This window comes from Pseudophryne corroboree, chromosome 9 (assembly GCF_028390025.1).
Source record: "Pseudophryne corroboree isolate aPseCor3 chromosome 9, aPseCor3.hap2, whole genome shotgun sequence".
Lineage (NCBI taxonomy): Eukaryota > Metazoa > Chordata > Amphibia > Anura > Myobatrachidae > Pseudophryne > Pseudophryne corroboree.
In genome coordinates this window covers 114,035,024-114,057,033 of record NC_086452.1, presented here as the reverse complement: position 1 = coordinate 114,057,033, position 22,010 = coordinate 114,035,024, and the positions used below count along the sequence as shown (strand labels likewise).

At 47.5% G+C, this 22,010-nt stretch overlaps 1 long non-coding RNA gene across 1 annotated transcript in view; it reads right to left on the bottom strand.

Annotated features, from left to right (window-relative positions):
* Window positions 1-22,010, bottom strand: part of LOC134956758 (uncharacterized) — a 287,907-nt gene that overhangs the window by 190,414 nt on the left and 75,483 nt on the right. The window contains exon 2 of the long non-coding RNA XR_010186153.1: window positions 2,152-2,220. This is a non-coding gene — a long non-coding RNA (uncharacterized LOC134956758). The remainder of the gene's footprint in view (window positions 1-2,151; window positions 2,221-22,010) is intronic.

Below are 22,010 nucleotides of genomic sequence, written 5' to 3'. Positions count from 1 at the left end.
TCGATTACGTAGATGATCTACTACTGGCAGGCCAAGAGAAACACATCACTGATGTAAAACAAAAGGTTCAAGTTAAAGGATCTAAGCCCTGCAAATCATTTGTTAGGCATGAGAATTGTACAAAACCTGATAGATGGGACAGTTACAATTGATCAACAGACATATATTGAGGCAATACTTTCCAAGTATGGAATGTCTGACGCAAAACCAGTAAACACTCCTATTGACAATGGTGTAAAAATGGTAAAGACCATGTCACCAAGCAGCCAGGAAGAGATAGAGGAAATGAAAGAAGTTTCTTATCAGAATGCCGTTGGTAGCTTAATGTATGCAAGCATTGGGACTCGGCCTGACATCACACATGCAGTAAGTCAGGCAAGTCAGTTTGCAATCAATCCTGGAAGGCAACACTGGATTGCAGTAGAAAGAATTTTAAAATATCTTAAAGGTATAAGTTCACTAAAGTTGGGATTTGCAATGTCTAAAGATTCCAGCTTAAAAGTTTTCTGTGATGCCGACTGGGGGTCAGATGAGGACAACCGTCATTCCTACACAGGGTATCTGTTTGCATTGACAGGTGCAGTCGTCAGCTGGGCGAGCAGGAAGCAACCCACAGTTGCCCTTTCTACTATAGAAGTGGAGTATATGGCACTAAAGGTGGGTACACACTAACAGATATATCTGCAGATCAATTGATCTGCAGATATATCTATGGACGGATCGAGCAGTGTGTTCAGCATACACACTGCTCGATCCGTCGGGGACTGACGTCATGAACTGGGCGGGCGTGTACACACGCCCGCCTAGTTCACCTGTCAATCACCGCCGGCTGCCGCAGCATGTGTACGGGCGGTCGGCCGACCGCCCCGTACACACACAGCGACGCGCCAATATATCGGTAGATATATTGGCCGTCGGCTGTGCTGCGCGGCCGACGCGATACCTCTGTGAACGACGGAGTTCACAGACGTATCGGCCATACACACTGGCCGACGGTCCTGCGATATATCGGCCGTTCAGGAGATATATCGACCAGTGTGTACGGGCCTTTACAGACACATCATACTTGCTAAATATGTTCTTGAAAGAATGTGGACTAGAATATATTTGATGTTGATTTGTTCTAACTGTTTATTTCTGCATAACCATGTTGTCAGTTACAGGTATGACTATTGAAAAGTTTTGATAAAATGTCATGTTCTTTTATATGTGCCTGCAGACAGTCCTGAGCGGGGGGGGGGGGGGGGGGGGGGCTGGGGGATGTTGGAGTATAGTGCACTCAATACCTTGTGTCCTGTGTATACATTACACTGGGTGCGCTTCCTCTAGTGTTTACCCTCTAGTGCTAGAGCAGGGGAACGGAGACTGATGACACAGTTCCTCTTGTAGTTGAGAGAGAGAGAGAGACAGTTCCTCCTGTAGTTCAGGGAGACAGTTCCTCCTGCAGTGGGGAGAGAGAGATGGTTCCTCCTGTAGCGTGTGTCGCACTGCCTGAGCGGGACGGAGAACAGTGGGGCGGTGTGTGTGTCCTTCAAAACAGGAGTCAGTCTGCACGGATGTGCAGCCTTCCATCCCATACTGTCAGAGTCACTGCCTTACCACAGCCGCATGACGTATAGCAATAAGTATGGCGCTTTCACTGTACCATCCTGTTATATATATATGAGTGAATTACTGCTGCTGCAGAACATCTTCTGCATTAACAAGTGTTGTCTTTGTTAATAAACCAGCGTTCTGGTTAAATATCAATTGTGTGGATTAACATCACTATCAAACACCGCAACACTCTGCCAATAATTTAAAGGTTTGGGTACATCTGCTTAAAAGGGGATAACTTTGTTTTTGTTGAGCTTACCAAGGTGAGTGTTAGGGTGATTCAGATCTGATCGTAGATGTACTAAATTTAGCACATCTACGAGGCGAGGGGATGCCCAGCACAGGGCTAGTCCGCCCTGCATGTCAGGCCCTACCCCCTTGCGCATTGGACCTCCTGGGGTGCGCACTCCCATAAGGGCTTCAGACTGCGATTGCCAGTCCAGTCTGAATTAGGCCCATTGTTCTCGGAAGAGGTAAGGCCTATTTCTATCCATAGAAATAAATATAGAGTAAGATTAGGCACATTTTATGAAAAGATGCAAAAAAACTCCTTACCAAGAAGAACAGGCGCTCAATATACAGTTGCTACACCAAGCAGCTGCCAGGAAAGCAGAAGAGTCACTCCTGAAGATACATGAAAAAATTGAAAAAATTGAAAGTAGGCAGCGCTAATGATGAAGTGATTGGAATTGACAATGATATGATAATATAACAATTTATTATGTTAAAAAAGCAATAAAACCACTTAAAAATGAAAATTTCTCTCCTCAGAATTATGTAAATGATAAAATACATGCATCTCATTCAATTCATATATCTGTATATAGGTGGTCAATCCGAGTTGTTCGCTCGCAAGCTGCTTTTAGCAGCTTTGCACACGCTAAGCCGCCGCCTACTGGGAGTGAATCTTAGCTTAGCAAAATTGCGAACGAAAGATTAGCACAATTGCGAATAGACACTTCTTAGCAGTTTCTGAGTAGCTCCAGACTTACTCGGCAACTGCGATCAGTTCAGTCAGTTTCGTTCCTGGTTTGACATCACAAACACACCCAGCGTTCGCCCAGACACTCCTCCGTTTCTCCAGCCACTCCCGCGTTTTTCCCAGAAACGGTAGTGTTTTTTCAAACACTCCCATAAACGGCCTGTTTCTGCCCAGAAACACCCACTTCCTGTCAATCACATTACGATCACCAGAGCGAAGAAAAAACCTTGAAATGCCGTGAGTAAAATACCTAACTGCATAGCAAATTTACTTGGCGCAGTCGCAGTGCGAACATTGCGCATGCGCAATTAGCGGAAAATTGCTGCGATGCGAAGAAAATTACCGAGCGAACAACTCGGAATGACCACCATAGTCAGACCAATTGCTGTCTGTTCCTGAATGTATACCCAGATAAGTCAACTAGTCCCACAGAGGATATGGACTAGATCAGCACAGTTCGGTTTTATATTTTTTTCCCCTCACAATCCATTTTGTAACTTTTATACAGTTTTTGCAAGGTATTTCATTTACCGATAAATGTAAGCATCTAGCTTTCCTGAGCATTGCGATAACTTGTATAACTAATAACCTTACATCGTCAGATTCACATTTCCCGTAATGTGGGAACGTTTACAGCTAATAGCTATGTGCTGCCTTCTAGATGCCAGGAAAGAAATGAAACCATTCCTAGCATCCTCACTTGACCCTCCTAGTTAACAGCTGGGGCTAGCTGTGGCAGTGTTCTCAGAAGAGTGAGGAACCTACGTCCTGCAGTTTTACTATGACATGGCAGTTTTAAGAGGAAAGTCTGGTACCTCTTAACCGATAAACGGGCTAATATTTATCAGAAAAAAAATTGCTCAGAAATAGTTTTTTTTTTAATTAAGTCAAAACATCTTTTTAAAGTCAGGTTTAAATATATTTTAGTGGGGAAAAAATGCACATGGGTCCATATGCCCCATAATAACATTACTCTCACCCCCAGGAGATATATATATATATATATATATATATATATATATATATATATATAAAAAGCAGTGCATAACCCCGCCAGTGCTAATAGATCCCCATTGGTATTCCTTATAACCCACAGTGCACATACAGTATGTAGCCATTAAAGCACTTCATCCCCCTCCTCATGGCAATAAACTCTCGTAGCAATAGAACCTCCCACCCTCTAGGGCAGTAGTTCTCAAACTCGGTCCTCAGGATCCCACACAGTGCATGTTTTGCAGGTAACCCAGCAGGTGCACAGGTGTATTAATTAATTACTGACACATTTTTAAAGGTCCACAGGTGGAGTTAATTATTTCACTTGTGATTCTGTGAGGAGACCTGCAAAACATGCACCTTGTGGGGTCCTGAGGACCGAGTTTGAGAACCTGTGCTCTAGGGCAGTGGTTCTCAAACTCGGTCCTCAGGACCCCACACAGTGCATGTTTTGCAGGTAACCCAGCAGGTGCACAGGTGTATTAATTACTCACAGACACATTTTAAAAGGTCCACAGGTGGAGTTAATTATGTCACTTGTGATTCTGTGAGGAGACCTGCAAAACATGCACCGTGTGGGGTCCTGAGGACCGAGTTTGAGAACCTGTGCTCTAGGGGAACAGTAGATCCCATTAATGCCTATTAGCATTAACGCCCTCTCCCCACTAAACAATCACATACCAGGAGACTGCACAAGTTCCTGTAAGTAGTTTAATGTAGTTAGCAAGCGGCTAAACGTAAAATGACAACTATAAAATTATCCACCATGAATTACCACAGAACGCTGCCACTACTGGCCAAAATGGAAAAAGAGCAAAAAAAATTTTTTTCACATTATTTATTATTATTATCATCATCATCATCATCATTATTATTATACACATTTATTAGATCTTTTTATTCTGCAAGATGCTTTCTACAAATATCAGTTTGTTTGTTTGTTTTTTTTAATTCAAAAGACGCAAAATTTTAAAATGATATACCGTAACTAATGTAGGCTAAGTACAGTAAGGGATATGTTTATGTATTTGAGTACCAGGAAGCTGCAAATGCCTGTCAGCTGGCATACAGTATCTTGTACAGGTGCTAGAAATCTGGTGCAAGGGGTTGCACTGATGATCAGCAGCACTAGCTAGTTGCTTCTGATTGGCTGATTATGGATGACACCTCACGCTGTCATTATTTAATTCATATTTCAATATGGGCTGTGATGGGAAAGAAGACTCTATTCAACTTGGAAAATGAAAAATAACCGATAATTGTATTAAACTGAATTTATCTTTTATTTTGTGTTTGTATTTAATTACATTTATTAATTTTAATTCTGAAATTCACATGTATTAGTAACTGTCATGACACTATTCTCCCGTGTATATGACACAGTATTGTTATTTCATTAATGTACTAATATCCTAATGTGAAAGTCACACTTACTCCTAACAAAGTCAAGCCGCATCCATGTGATTTGTCTATACTCTATTTAGTAAATTTATTGTGTGGCATAAGTGCACACACTTGTTACCAGGGCTGTAACTAGGGGTGTGTGAGTGGTGTTGTTACGCAGGGCCCTGAAGGGGGCATTGACGCTGCACCACGGCTCCTACATCTGGCTAGGAAGAAATACACCCTGCAGCCAGTTTTGCTGCTTTGCAGCCGATCAGACAGTGCCGTCCTTCCTGGTGCTGGCTGCTCCACACCCTTGGTGGGACATCACAACATCTTGGCCCTGTACAGGGCCCGGATTAGGTTCAGACACTGTTCAGTCAGCAGTAACAAATCTCTACCAGTCTTAGCGTATGAGCCAAACCTATTCTGTGGATGTATACCTGTAGTGTGGATTCTGCACCATAGGAGCCAGAATGGCTGCAGACATCAAGAGATTGATGGAGAGGGAGTGGTGATGGCCTCTGTGTCAGCTTTGTTTTGGGGGCATGCCAAGGCCAGGATCTCCATTTTATGACTAAGATTTCCAGGCCCCTTGGTCTGAGCAGTGGTGGCCAGCTTCAGATATAGTGAGATGTGGGGGGTGGGGAAAGCTCAGAAATATAGTGACAGTTACAGGGGTGTGAGCCAGGTAAGAGTCATACAAAGAGGCTGGAAGGTACTGAAAGGAGATACTCTGGGAGATGTGCTGAGCCTTGGAGAGTAATAAAGTGGAGAGTTTCAGCCAATTAGCTCCCAACTGCCCTGTTACAGGCTGTGTTTAAAAAATTGGTTAGGAGCTGGTTGGGTGGTACTATAGCTATCTCTACAATATCAGTCTCCACAGCTTAGTACATTTGCCCCATAGTGAGAGTGGTGGGGGAACAGGTAGGAGATGTGGAGAAAGGTTGGAAGTGCAGACATGCAGGATATTTACACCACAGGGGCTATACAGGGAGAATGAAGTGCACTGTCCATCCACTAGCACTGTTCCAGGTGTTAAAGGAACATTTGCTGTGCTCCTCCAATCATGGGCTCCTTAAGCATGATGTTTTGTGCTTGTCCAATCATAGCTCAGCATATGCTCCTCTGACCACTTTGCTGAGAATTATTGGATTAGTGTGTCAGCAATGACAGTTACAGCAGGCAATGACATCCCCTGCCGCACTCTGAAGAGTAACTGTTCCCCATTGCAATTGCACAGTGATAAGCAGCTGAAGAGATAAGCAGCTGAGAGACAAACAGACATGCAACCCAGTCCACCACCACTTAGGAGTAAATTTACTAAAGTTTCCAAAACAGAGAATTTGTGATGTTGCCCATAGCAACCAATTAGAAGCTGTCTATCATTTCCTATAAGGCAATAGAGAAATGATAGACAGCATCTGATCGGTTGTTATGGGCAACATCACCAATTCTCTTTTTTAGAAGCTTTAGTAAATCTACTTCTTAGAGTAACTGATAATAAAGGTTAAAGGGAAGTACACTTCATTGCATAATTTTTACTGAAATTTTAAATAAGAAACATTTGGCCTCGGGATGCCATTAAAGACGTGTTCCTACTCTAGGTCCCTGTGATTCAACCAAGTTTGGTAACCACTGGTCTACAGGGTTAACTGTTATAGGGCCATTCCATGAAATGTCTCATATGTGACATTGTACAAAAAATCTGGAGTTTTCAGTTAGAAATTGTAACTTTATCATAGGCAGTGCTTAAAGTGGTCCTAGAGAGGTGGTGGAACTCACCCCCCTGCCTGCTCAAGCGACAAAGGTATTGCGCGCGGCGTAGGCGCGCGCCGCAAAAAAGGGGAGTGGTCTCCAAAAGAATTGGGCGTGGTCACACAATAGTAATTATGCCCACAGTAGTAGCACCCCGTTATACACATAATGCCCACCACAGTAGCGCTTCTTATACAATGCCCACAGTAGTAGTGCTCATTATGCACTGTCCACTGTACTCGTAGTGCCCCTTATATAGACTCCATAGTAGTGGTGCCCCTTATGCAATGCCCGCAATAGTAGTGCCCCTTATGTCCCCAGGAGTGATGCCCCTTATGAAGTGCCCCCTTTACAATGCCCTCATTAGTAGGGCCCCCAGTAGTAATGCCCTTAATGGTAATGCCCTTGTGAAGTATTGCCCCCAGTAGTAATGTTGCCTATAGTAATGCCCTCAGTCGTTTATCGCCCTAGTAGTTATACCCCCAGGGGTAATGCCCCTGCAGCTATGACCCCAGTAGTTTACCCCCCCCCTTTAGTTTAGCCTCCCAGTGGTAATGCCCCCAGTAGATTTCCTGCTTATAGTTTACCCGCCAGTAGTAATGCCCCCCTGTAGTTTGCCCCATTGTGGTTTAGCCCCTGTAGTTATGCCTCCAGTAGTTTAGCCCCTGTAGTTATGCCCCCCTTGTAGTTTAGTCCCCAGTAGTAATGCCCCCAGTAGTTTGGCCCCTGTAGTTATGTCCCCGGTAGTTTAACCCCCCTGTAGTTTAGCCCCCAAGTAGTAATTCCCCTGTAGTTACGCTGCCAGTAGTAATGCCCTCCTGTAGTTTGCCCCAAGTAGTTATCCCCTTTGTAGTTTGCCCCCAGTAGCTTGCCCCTTTGTAGCTTGCCCCCTTGTAGCTTGCCTCTGATAGCTTGCCCCCTTGTAGCTTACCTTCAGTAGTTTGCCCCCTTGTAGTTGGCCCCCAGTAATAATGTCCCCCAGTAGTTTGCCCCCCAGTAATAATGTCCCCCAGTAGCTGCCCCCAGTAGTAATGCCCCACAGGAGTTTTCCCCAATAGATGACCCCCCAGTAGTATTGCCCCCCCAGTAATAATGCCCCCAGTAGTAATGCCACCCCAGTAGTAATGCCCCTTGTTGATGCCCCCCAGTAGTAATGTCCCCCCCGTAGTTTGCCCCCAGTAGATGCCCCTGCTGCACTAAGGAAGATAAAACACACCATACTCACCGAGTCCCGCTCCCAGACCGCTGCAGTCCTCCTTTCTTGGCGTCCGCTCCTCAGCACTATGAGAGAGACGTCATGACTGATGTTTCTCCCATAGCGCACGCCGCACAGTGACAGCGCCGGAAGCCAGAGCTCAGTACTGAGCTCCTGCCTCCGGCTTTCGGTGAGGAGAGACGGGCGCCTGCTGGTAACACAATCTCAGCGGGCGCCCGTCATCTCCCTGTGCGGCGCCGGGGACACATAGGGAACTGACGAAACGCAGTTCCGCCCCGTTCCGGCTCACTTTAACCTCTGATCATAGGTTTTCATTAAACAACAAAATGACACAGGCTCTTAATACAAAGAGGTGAGCTGTATTATCAAGTAGAAGTTTCCATGTACTTGTTTATATTTCTTGAGTTTTGGTGCCATCTAGAGGGAATGTTAGATAACCAGTACTGTAAGATAAGATTTTGTTTCTTAGTGGCATATTTATCACAGTACACATCTCACATCTCAGATTCTGATGAACTGTAATAAAATCACTCAAATTTACAATGCAATATTTGAAAACATCACAAGGATGAATCAAATCTATCTATATATAAATGCGAAAGCCCTCACTCACTCACTCACTCACTCACTCACTGACTTATCACTAATTCTCTTACTTCCCGATATGTTAGGAAGATGAAATTTAACATACTGTACTGTAGGTATTCTTCAGGTAGGAAATAGGAAAACTACATAATTAGAATTTTAATTATGTACTTTCCTCTAAGAGTTTTCCTCTCATAGTGGTGTCATTACTGATGTTTGGCTTGTGATGCGTGAACGATAACACCCAAATGGACAATCGGAACAAAATTTGGATTGCACCACCCACCAGTGTGTAGAATTTCATTAACTACAAATATGGACCTGTCGCTTTTTACCGTATCTTCTACGGGTGCTTCTCGAACGCCAAGAACCATGGATTAGTATTTACTTACATTCTCAAATATACATCTGTATAGATTAACCAAATTTTTAACACTCATTTATATTTAAAACAGTGAAAATCAGAAACTACTGTGCGAAGAACGGATAGAACAGCTAGTATCACATAAAGGGACAGAGCTTGCAAGAAAGCTCTGTCCCGGTGAATCCTATCCCCGCACTTCTCAGGGTATTTTTTGCGAAAAATACAGAGACTGTGTCTGCACATGTGCAGCAGCTGCTGAACCCCCCTATCTTCACCTCTACACCCCCCCTCCACACACACATACACAAAGGCACACACAATGCTCCACTAAGCTTACACTTACCTGCACTTAGAAGCGGTGATCGGTGAGCTCTGGTCATCTGATCCTGTGCTCCTGCTGTGACCCCTGAACCCGGTGACCATATGACTGGGGGAGAGAGCTCACTGATCACCGTGCAGCTTAGTGTAAAGCAGAGGTGTGTGTGTGTGTGTGTGCGTGGGGGGGGGGGGGTGTCACGGGTGTGTAAGGGGGGTAGCCAGGTTATTTTTCATGAAAATGAGCTTTCTCACAAGCTCTGACCCAGTATGTGTAATGATTGATACATCCGTGCGATGTGTTCAATCATCTCGGTGTGATTTTGGTCGAATTTATCACATTCCATCCACATCTCAGATGCGGATTGTGATAAATATGCCCAGAGGTGTAACTAGCATGGGGCGAGCAGGGCACGTGCCCTGGGCGCCGTGGCAGCCCCAGCAGAGGGGCGCCACCGGCACCTGCACGGCCCGCTCGCCCCATGTGAACACTGCCGCCAGAGCTCTGCCCTCCATGGTAGCGGCGCCGCCACCGAGCAGTCCCTCATCAGCTCTCCCTGCTGACCAGGGACAACTAGCTAGCCACTGCTGGTGATCACTCACCATGGTGGTAGCGGCGGAAGTAAGCCGGCGGCAGGGGCGGGCGGTATTCTTTCTAAACTCTGCAGTGATGGTGTAAGGCCGGAAGCCGCGCATGTGACCAAGGCATTACTGTCAGGAATCAACTTACCACAGCTGCATCTGTCCGTCGGTGCGGTCTCCATCCGGGGTCCCTACGTCTTGCTGTCGCTAGTCTCCCTGTTGCTGGATGCCATCCTGGGCCTGGGAACGCTCCTGTTGTCAGCGGGCGAGCAAGCACGCCGCATTCCCGCCGGGCCGCGGCATGGGCGCCGCCATGACAGTTTTCCTCTGACTAGTGTGGCAGCCAATCCGGAGCTTGGCCGCACCTCCTCGTTTCCACTCCAGCCAATGCCTGCAGACCGAGGGGTATATCATGAGCAGCAGGGTGAGTCAATCCTTGTCCTGGACTTTGTGTCACTCCTGCGACTCGTGTGTCTGGATCGGCTCTCCAGTTCCCCTGTGTTCCTGTTTGCCTTCCAACCTGTTCCGGTACCACCGTGGAACTACAAGCACCAGCAATCACTGCATATGTTATCAGGCTCCACACCTTTCACAGCTACAGTGTGCTCCAGCCCTCTGCAGTAGAGACTCTCTCTCCAGGTGCATCCCATCATCTCACCTGTACATCAGCCTGCAAGCTGCCAGTGTAATCTCCAACAGCACTGTGAACTTTACACCTGTCTCCTGCATTTGCTACCAGGCTTGCTACCATTATTACCATCTCTGCTGGTTCCACGGTCTATCTCTGGTTCCCATACCAGCATATTGATCCCTTGATCAATTATTCAGCCATACTGTTATTGCCATAGACTCTCAGCTTCCACGCTGCACCATATCCATTACATTTATTGTTTGTTATTGCAAGTATTCCTGCTGCCATATTGTTTAACCTTTTTGTTTAATAAACAACATCGCGCACATGCGCAGGAATCCAATCCGGCCTCCTCACTTCTTCCATCCTACCTCCACTGACCCACTAGCGCCCCCTCCGGGGACACAAACCAAAACAAACCTGACAGTAAGTCCAGGACCGATGGACTCGGATGGTGGTCAGAATGTGGGGTCAGGGGCCTTACAAAATCTGGTCTCCCGTTTGGATGGTCAAGAGGCTGCGCAGCAGCAGATGTTCCAGTTCCTGCAAGGAATGTCATCCCGTCTGGATACATTACAACAATCTCTGCCTAGTGTACTTGCTTCTTCAGTTCCAGTTACCCCTGCACCTGCAAGTGCTGTGGGCTCTTCCTCACCGGCTGCATCGACTCCAGTGTCACGCTTGCACCTGCCCGTGCCCAGCAAATATGATGGCAGTCCGAAGCTATGTCGCGGGTTTCTTAATCAGTGTGAAATCCAGTTCGAGTTGTTACCACACAATTTCCCCACGCCAAGATCCAAGGTTGCCTACATCATTTCTCTGCTCTCTGGATCAGCCTTGAGTTGGGTGTCTCCTCTGTGGGAACGTGCTGACCCCCTGAAGAATAACTACACCGAATTTGTGTCAATCTTCAGACGCATCTTTGATGAACCGGGTAGTGCACATCAGCCTCTGCAGATCTTATCCAACTTCATCAAGGTACCCGCAGTATGGGCCAATACGTCATCCAGTTCCAGACATTAGCCGCAGAGATTCAGTGGAATAACCAAGCCCTGGTAGCAGCCTTCTGGCATGGACTCTCGGATCGGATCAAAGACGAACTGCTACCCGTGACATTCCTGAGCAATTACCAGAGTTAATTTCCTTGTGCATCAAGTTGGACTCTCGCATTCGCGAACGCAATAGTGAGCGTGCTCGTGGTGAGCCTCGCAAGCCAAGAATGGTACCTTCAGCACAATTTCAGCCTCCACCTTCTGATGAGCCTATGCAAATTAATAGGTCCCACTTAACCCCCGAGGAGCGGTCAAGAAGACTTCGAGAGAGACTGTGTCTTTATTGTGCGGCTACAGGTCACCAAATTAATTCTTGTACAGCGCGTTCGGGAAACGCCAGATCCTGACTTGTAAAGGAGGAGGCAAGTTGGGATCTTCTAGACAAGCTCCTTCAAACCAAGATCTTATTCTTCCTGTGACTTTAGAGACTACGGTTGGACTCCAATCTGCAACCGCATTAGTGGACTGTGGAGCTGCTGGAAACTTCATTACTCAAGCTGCAGTTGATAAGTTCCGTCTACCTGTCTGTGAACTCACCTATCCAGTCTATATTACTGCGGTGGATGGTAGCCGAATTTCCAAGGGTTACATCTCTCATCAAACCAGGCCAGTGGTGCTGGGAGTCGGGTTCTTGCATTCAGAGTTAATTAAGTTCCTAGTCATCCCTCAGGCAACCCAGGAGATCGTTTTGGGTATGCCCTGGCTCCAGCTACATAATCCGCAGATTGACTGGTCCACACTGCAACTAACTTCTTGGGGTTCACATTGCCGTCAGTCCTGTCTAGCCCAAGTTCGTCCTGTAAGGTCGTCTGAAATTAAAATCCAGTCAAGTCTTCCTGTGGCCTACCAAGATTTCTCTGACGTCTTCAGTGAAAAGGCCGCTGATGTTCTGCCGCCCCATAGAGAGTGGGATTGCCCCATTGACCTTATTCCCGGCAAGAAGCCACCTAGAGGGCGTACTTACCCGTTATCCGTTCCTGAAACCGAGGCAATGAGTGAATACATCAGGGAGAATTTACAGAAAGGGTTCATCCGCCCTTCGTCTTCACCCGCTGGTGCGGGCTTTTTCTTTGTTAAAAAGAAAGATGGAGGATTACGTCCATGCATCGATTACCGGGGTCTCAACGATATTACCGTCAAAAACAGCTATCCATTACCTCTCATCACTGAGTTATTCGATAGAGTCAAGGGAGCCCGCATCTTCACCAAGTTGGATCTCAGCGGTGCCTACAACCTCATCAGAATCCGAAGTGGTGACGAATGGAAGACAGCTTTTAATACTCAGGATGGTCATTACGAGTACCTAGTAATGCCATTCGGGTTGAGCAATGCCCCCGCAGTGTTCCAGCAATTTGTTAACGAAATCTTCCGTGATGTTCTGTATAAATATCTTGTAGTTTACCTGGATGATATCCTCATCTTCTCCCAAGATCTCTCTTCTCATCGCCTACAAGTTCGTGAGGTCCTCCGACGTCTTTGTGAGAACCGTCTCTACGGCAAGTTGTCTAAATTTACCTTCGAAGTTCCTTCCATACCCTTCTTAGGGTATATAATTTCTGGATCGGATCTCCAGATGGATCCGACAAAGTTAGAGGCTATTGCTAATTGGTCTATTCCAAGTACTCTCAAGTCCATTCAGCGATTTCTGGGATTTGCTAATTATTATAGGAAATTCATCAGAGGATTCTCAACTCTCATTGCTCCTATTACCAACTTAACTCGAAAGGGGGCAGATCATTCCAACTGGTCAGAAGATGCCTTAGCTGCGTTTCAAAAATCAAGCAGGCTTTCATGTCCGCTCCAGTTCTGTCGCAACCAGATGTTGACAAGCCATTCGAGTTGGAGGTAGATGCTTCTACAGTGGGAGTTGAAGCTGTTCTCTCTCAAATTGGAGTTGATGGGAAGATTCATCCCTGTGGGTTCTTCTCTCGCAAATTCCTTCCTGCGGAAGCTAATTATTCCATCGGTGATCAAGAGTTACTGGCGATCAAGCTGGCCCTCGAGGAGTGGAGGTATCTCCTGGAAGGGGCAAAGTTTCCATTCAACATCTACACGGATCACAAGAACTTGCTCTACTTAAAAGCAGCCCAGTGTCTTAATCCTCGCCAGTCCCGGTTGGCTATGTTCTTCTCCCGTTTCAACTTCAAGCTTAATTTCCGCCCAGGTTCTCAGAATACCAAAGCAGATGCTCTGTCCCGATCTATGGAATCCGAAGAGGAGATGTCCGATCCAGTTCTGCATTCCATTCTAAATCCAGTTGTATTTGCCTCGTCTCAAGTTACTCCTGTTCCGCCTCCTGGCAAGATTTTTGTTTCTCCTGAGCTCCGTCCCAAGTTGCTGTCTTGGGCTCATCACTCTAAATTCACTGGGCATCCTGGTGTCCTAAAGACTTTCAAGTTCCTTTCCGAAACTTACTGGTGGCCGAAGATGAAGGTCGACATCAAGGACTTCGTGGCGTCCTGCTCCAAGTGTGCTCAGCACAAGACTCCCCGTCAGTCTCCGGCAGGTCAGTTACAGCCGTTATCAGTTCCCAGCCGTCCTTGGTCACACTTGTCCATGGATTTCATCTCTGACCTTCCCTCTTCTCAAGGATTTAATACCATCTGGGTAGTGGTCGACAGGTTTACCAAAATGGCCCATTTTGTTCCACTCCAGGGTCTTCCTTCTGCTCCAAAACTTGCTCAAATCTTCCTACGGGAGATTTTCCGTTTACATGGACTACCCACTGAAATTATATCTGATCGTGGAGTTCAGTTCGTGGCAAGATTTTGGAGAGCCCTTTGTTCTGCCATGCAAGTCAACCTCAAGTTTTCGTCAGCCTACCACCCTCAGACGAATGGGCAGACGGAGAGGGTAAATCAGGAGTTGGAAACCTTTTTAAGACTTTATGTTTCATCTTCACAAGATGACTGGGTGGACCTGCTCCCGTGTGCTGAATTTGCTCACAACTTCCGCTACCACACTGCCACCGAAACGACTCAGTTTTTTGCTGTATATGGACAACATCCTCGTGTTCCAGATTTCCAAGACCTTCCTAACATCGATGTTCCTGCAGCCACTTCTGTTTTAAGTCAGTTCTCATCAATCTGGAGGAAGATTCATGCCTTTCTCAAAAAAGCTTCCAGTCGATATAAGTTCTTTGCCGACCGCAAAAGACGTGCAGTTCCTAGCCTAAAACCTAATGACAAGGTTTGGCTTTCCACTCGGAACCTTCGTCTTAGAGTACCGTCGATGAAGTTTGCACCACGCTTCATTGGTCCTTTCTCCATTGAAAAAGTTATCAGTCCTGTGGCCTACAAACTCAAGTTGCCTCCTTCTTTACGAATACCTAACGCTTTTGATGTCTCTCTCCTCAGACCTTTAGTCCTGAATCGTTTCCAAAGAGCTCTTCCAGTTGGTCCCAGAATACGAACCCAGCGGGGCATCGAGTTCGAAATTGAGAAGATTCTGGATTCTCGTTGCCGGTACGGTCGTCTGCAATATCTTATCGACTGGTCCGGTTATGGTCCTGAGGAGAGGAGTTGGGTAAATGCTGCAGATGTCCATGCTCCAAGGTTGGTCCGTGTCTTCCACAGAACTTATCCTTCCAAGCCACGTGGGTGTTCGGTGCCCACCCATAAAGGAGGGGGTACTGTCAGGAATCAACTTACCACAGCTGCATCTGTCCGTCAGTGCGGTCTCCGTCCGGGGTCCCTACGTCTTGCTGTTGCTAGTCTCCCTGTTGCTGGATGCCATCCTGGGCCTGGGAACGCTCCTGTTGTCAGCGGGCGAGCAAGCACGCCGCGTTCCCGCCGGGCCGCGGCATGGGCACCGCCATGACAGTTTTCCTCTGACTAGTGTGGCAGCCAATCCGGAGCTTGGCCGCACCTCCTCGTTTCCACTCCAGCCAATGCCTGCAGACCGAGGGGTATATCAGGAGCAGCAGGGTGAGTCAATCCTTGTCCTGGACTTTGTGTCACTCCTGCGACTCGTGTGTCTGGATCCGCTCTCCAGTTCCCCTGTGTTCCTGTTTGTCTTCCAACCTGTTCCGATACCACCGTGGAACTACAAGCACCAGCAATCCCTGCATCTGTTATCAGGCTCCACACCTTTCACAGCTACAGTGTGCTCCAGCCCTCTGCAGTAGAGACTCTCTCTCCAGGTGCATCCCATCATCTCACCTGTGCATCAGCCTGCAAGCTGCCAGTGTAATCTCCAACAGCACTGTGAACTTTACACCTGTCTCCTGCATTTGCTACCAGGCTTGCTACCATTATTACCATCTCTGCTGGCTCCACGGTCTAACTATCTCTGGTTCCCATACCAGCATATTGATCCCTTGATCAATTATTCAGCCATACTGTTATTGCCATAGACTCTCAGCTTCCACGCTGCACCATATCCATTACATTTATTGTTTGTTATTGCAAGTATTCCTGCTGCCATATTGTTTAACCTTTTTGTTTAATAAACAACATTGCGCACATGCGCAGGAATCCAATCCAGCCTCCTCACTTCTTCCATCCTACCTCCACTGACCCACTAGCGCCCCCTCCGGGGACACAAACCAAACCGAACCTGACTATTACACCTCCGGTCCTTCGCTGCCACTGCTCCCAGCTCCTACTGTGGCTGCTCCTGCTGCCTCTCCGGCTCACCCATACTCCTATATATGTGGAGTGTCTGCAGTGTCTGAGGAACCTGTTCAGCCTAGGTGGAGCGTTTTTTTTTTTTTTAAATATACATGCACATTATATATGTAGAGAGAGAGCCAAACTGTAATATCATTTCATGCAGCGCCGTATCTACGCGTGTGCCAGGTGTGCCTGGCACACAGCGCAGTTGCCCTGGGGGCGCAATGGCCAGCAGCTTGTAATGAGTCAAACTGACTCATTACAAGCCGCCTCTGCTGTGTGCGCAATGCTGGAGAAGCTGGTCCGGAGAAAGGGGAGGAGAGCAGCAGCGCTGGAGGCAGAGGAGGAGGAGGAGGGAGGGGGACTGGAGCCGCAGCAGCGCTATGTAATTGGTAGAGGTGCCGCTGCAGCAGTCCCCTCTCCTTCTGTATTGGCTGCCCGGCGCTGCTGTGAATGCTGGGATGCGGTTCCTTCATCCCAGCATTCACAGCGGTGGCGTGCAGCCAATACGGAAGGAGAGGCGACTGCTGCAACGGCGCCTCTACCAATTACATAGCGCTGCTGCGGCTCCAGTCCCCCTCCCTCCTCCCCTGCCTGCACCGAGGGATCTGCCAGCACGAGGAGCCTGACTGCCAGCGGGGAGAGGTGGTAAGTATCTCTCTCTCCCTCTCTCTATTTCTCTATCTATTCTGTCTGCCGCAATGTGTAAAAAGGGGGACTGGCTGCCGTAATGTGTAAAAAGGGGACTCTGTCTGCCATAATGTGTAAAAAAGGGGACGCTGTCTGCCGTAATGTGTAAAAAGGGGGACGATGTCTGCTGTAATGTGTAAAAAGGGGGACGCTGTCTGCCGTAATGTGTAAAAACGGGACTCTGTCTACCGTAATGTGTAAAGAGGGGGACGCTGTCTGCCGTAATGTGTAAAAAAGGGGACGCTGTCTGCCGTAATGTGTAAAAAAGGGGACGATGTCTGTCGTAATGTGTAAAAAGAGGGACGATGTCTGCCGTAATGTGTAAAAAGGGGGACGATGTCTGCCGTAATGTGTAAAAAGGGGACGATGTCTGCCGTAATGTGTAAAAAGGGGGACTGTCTGCCGTAATGTGTAAAAGGGGCTTTACCTGGTGTAGTGGCGCTACTGTGTAGCATAATTTGAATAATGGAGACTACTGTGCACCGTAGTATAAATTGGTATTATTTTGTGGCCACGCCCCTTCCCCGTGAAGCCACGCCCCTATATATTTTTTACGCGCATATGCCATTTCTTGCACACAGTGCTAAAATGCCTAGTTACGGCACTGATTTCATGGTACTACTGTACCTGATCCAACAGGACAGTTCTTAAAATTCCTACAGGGCTCACCGGGAGCCATGGCTGAAATCTGCTGTGCAAACCTTGTGGTCTCTGACTGATCTGTCAGGTGTGGCACAGGTGGCAATGAATCGGCTCAGGGGGGTTTCTAGGAACTCAGAACCCCCCTGTGTGCGCTACTGTAAGGGGCACTATTTGTGTCATTACGTGTATAAGGGCATTAGTGGTGTGGGGTATATGTGTAAGGGCATTAATAATGTACGGCATATGTATAAAGGGCATTACTATGTAGTGTAGTGTAATGTGTATAAGGAGCGATACGGTGTGGTGTAATATGTATAAGGAGCGGTGCGGTGTAATGTGAATAAGGAGCGATACGGTGCAGTGTAATGTGAATAAGGAGCGATACGGTGCGGTGTAATGTGAATAAGGAGCGATTACGGTGCGGTGTAATGTGAATAAGGAGCGATACAGTGTGGCATCATTTGAATTGGGGTGCCGTTGTGTGGCCAGCCCCTTTCCAGCAATAATACGCCCCTTTTTTTCGGCACGCACCAATACTCTTGCTGGCACAGGGCACCAAAATGAGGACTGTTATGGGTGAGGGGTGATGGTGCTGGGAAAGGGGTACAGGGTCGGAGGCGGAACTATCGGCAGTGCTAATGGGCACGAGCCAAAATCTTGCCTAGGGCATTAAATTGGCTAGGGCCGGCTCTGGTGACCGTGATGTGTCACGCTTCTGAACAGCCTGCCACCTCAGCCGCCGGCTCCCACTAGGTAAGGGGATGGGGGTGAGAGAGAGTTAACACATTGATAGGACTAGAGGAGGGAGAGAGACGCTGAAGGGAGGGGGAGGGGGCACTGGGAGACATAGAAAGGAGGGAAAAGAGATGCACTATGACATGGGAGGGACACTGGGAGACTTAAAATATGATGGTGTGCTGAGTGACGACACAGGGGATAGGTAATGGTGTGGCTGAGAGACACAGGGGGTAGGATGTTAGTGTGGTTGAACCGCTGTTTTACAATGCTGACCTTGTTAATATTTCTACACAACCAGGCATCTACTGGACAATGTGATCTCCTACATGAATAATGATGCCGACTGAAGATGCCGTCTGCCTTAGAGGATACAGTTCTCCAGAGGTTCCACATTGTGAGAAGCCATCATACATGTAAGGTGCGTGTGCAATTGAAAAGAATGTTTCCACCGTGACGTGAAACAGGTGGCGTGTCATGTCAGCACGCCCCATTGTCAGTGGCCACGCCCCCTCTGGAGCGTGACCACTCCCAATTTAGGACGCGCGCCTACGGCGCGCACATACCTTAGTGTACAGGTCATCGGGGGTGGGGAGGGGGGGAAGGGCGCCATTCATAATCTTGCCCTGGGCTCTAAAAACCCTTGTTACGCCTCTGAATATGCCCCATAGTGCGGAGATGTAGTGTAATATTGATATAGTGAAGAGATGTAGTGTGGGAGGGAAGAAATGCAGTGATGTAGTATGCCACTACAACCCCCTGCCCTCACAGGGAGAAATTCTCTGTGGCGCTAATCACACCAACTGCGCGGTATGCAATAGGCCCTTCACAGATTTCAGCTCCAGGCCCATGTGGACCTTAATCTGGTACTGGAGCACAGGATCAGATAACCGGCGGCTTGCTAACCAATCACCAGTGCCTGGGTGTAAATCATACTTGCCTACTTTTGAAAAGTAGTTTCAGGGAGATTGTAGGAGCGCCGTTGAAGGGGCATGTCATGGTCCAGAAAAGGGACGTGTCTAGCACTACCCATGGATGTATCTATTTCCACTAAGGAGTGTGTCCTGCAGTGGCAGGTGATACCTGCAGTACGAAGAGCAGCATACCACAAATGATTATATAATATGTATATGGGGGGTCATTCCGAGTTGTTCGCTCGCAAGCTGCTTTTAGCAGCTTTGCACACGCTAAGCCGCCGCCTACTGGGAGTGAATCTTAGCTTATCAAAATTGCGAACGAAAGATTAGCAGAATTGCGAATAGACACTTCTTAGCAGTTTCTGAGTAGCTCCAGACTTACTCGGCATCTGCGATCAGTTCAGTGCTTGTTGTTCCTGGTTTGACGTCACAAACACACCCAGCGTTCGCCCAGACACTCCTCCGTTTCTCCAGCCACTCCCGCGTTTTTCCCAGAAACGGTAGCGTTTTTTCACACACACCCATAAAACGGCCAGTTTCCGCCCAGAAACACCCACTTCCTGTCAATCACATTACGATCACCAGAACGAAGAAAAAACCTCGTAATGCCGTGAGTAAAAAACCTAACTGCATAGCAAATTTACTTGGCGCAGTCGCACTGCGGACATTGCGCATGCGCATTAGCGACTAATCGCTCCGTTGCGAGAAAAAAATAACGAGCGCACAACTCGGAATGACCCCCATAGTGAGTAGGGTACAGAGGGTTATATACTATGTATATAGTGAGTAGGGTACAGAGGCTGATATAATATGTATATTTCTCTAACGTCCTTGAGGATGCTGGGACTCCGTAAGGACCATGGGGAATAGTTGGGCTCCGCAGGAGATTGGGCACTTTAAGAAAGCTTTGGACTCTGGACTCTGGGTGTGCACTGGCTCCTCCCTCTATGCCCCTCCTCCAGACCTCAGTTTTACACTGTGCCCAGAGCAGGATGGGTGCACTACAGAGAGCTCTCCTGAGTTCTCTGCCTAGCAGCATTTTTGTTTGGATTTTTTTCTACTTTTTTACAGGGAGCACTGCTGGCAACAGGCTCCCTGCATCGAGGGACTGAGGAGAGAGGGGCAGACCTTCTTGTCTAAGATAGGCTCTGCTTCCTCGGCTACTGGACACCATTAGCTCCAGAGGGGGTGAACACAGGTTCTTACTGGGCGTCCACCCCCAGAGCAGCGCCGCCGTTCTCCTCACAGAGCCAGAAGAACCGAAGTCAGAAGACGTCAGGCGGCAGAAGCCTTCAGCTTCACTGAGGTAACGCACAGCACTGCAGGTGTGCGTCATTGCTCCCATACACCTCACATACTCCGGTCACTGTAAGGGTGCAGGGCGCAGGGGGGGGCGCCCTGGGCAGCAATATAACACCTCTATTATGGCAAAAGACAATATACATGTACAGGTGGGCACTGTACTTGTATATAAAAGAGCCCCCGCCATATTTTAGTAAGTTTGAGCGGGACAGAAGCCCGCCGCTGAGGGGGCGGGGCTTCTCCCTCAGCACTCACCATCGCCATTTTCTCTCCACAGCACCGCTGAGAGGAAGCTCCCCGGACTCTCCCCTGCTTACACACGGTGAAGGGGTGTTTAAAAGAGAGGGGGGGGGGCACATAATTGGCGGATAACATATTATACAGCGCGGCTGGGGGAAAAACATTTTGTGTTGGTCTCCAGGGTCATTGCGCTGGGGTGTGTGCTGGCATACTCTCTCTCTGTCTCTCCAAAGGGCCTTGAAGGGGATACTGTCTTCAGAAAAGAGGTTCCCTGTGTGTGTGAAGTGTGTCGGTACGCGTGTGTCGACATGTTTGACGAGGAAGGCTCGCTTAATGTGGAGGGGGAGTGCTTGAATGTCAAAATTACAGCCGAGGGTGGCAAAAGGTATTCGGTACATGATTATTGCCATTAAAGAGGGTTTGCATATTACTGAGGAAACCCCTGTCCCTGACACGAGGGTACACATGTATAAAGGGAAAAAGCCTGAAGTCACCTTTCCGTCCTCATTTGAACTGAGTGAATTGTGCGAAAAGGCTTGGGAATCTCCGGATAGGAGACCACAAGTTCCCAAAAGGATTCTTATGGCGTATCCTTTTCCACAAACGGATAGGATACGATGGGAATCTTCGCCTAAAGTAGACAAGGCGCTGACACGCTTGTCCAAAAAGGTGGCACTGCCTTCTCAGGATACGGCTTCCCTCAAGGATCCTGCTGATCGCAGGCAGGAAATTACCATGAAGCACATTTACACTCATTCAGGTACTATTGTTAGACCGGCTATGGCGTCAGCCTGGGTTTGTAGTGCGGTTGTGGCATGGGCAGATTCCCTATCTACGGAGATTGACACCTTAGATAGGGATGTCATTCAAATGACCATAGAGCATATCAGAGATGCTGCTTTGTATATGAGAGATGCTCAGAGAGACATTTGTTTATTAAGCTCCAGAATAAATGCTATGTCTATTTCTGCTAGGCGGCTCTTGTGAACCCGACAGTGGACGGGAGACGCCGATTCAAAGCCGCATATGGAGTCCTTGCCTTACAAAGGGGAGGAGTTCTCTTTTCCCAAGACCAATAAAGATTTTTGGTATTAAATCTGTGTTTCTATACTTTTTATATATATATATCTATATTAACACTTGATTTGAATTACCTACCAATACCCATATGGAATGAATGAACTTTATTGATGTCCCATATGAAGTATTATGACCCTAAATTGGGCCGTGAAAGTGAAATATAAAAACAATATAGAATGATAGACGTGAATCAGAAAAATGGACAAATAAAGAAAAGAGAGAATTTATTTGTCCTAGTGTCAAATAATAAAGAGGATTAAAATCAGAGCCGTGTGCCGCCTTTCATTTATTGATGTTTTATATAGCTTAATATTCCAATGTTATATTTCTAAGA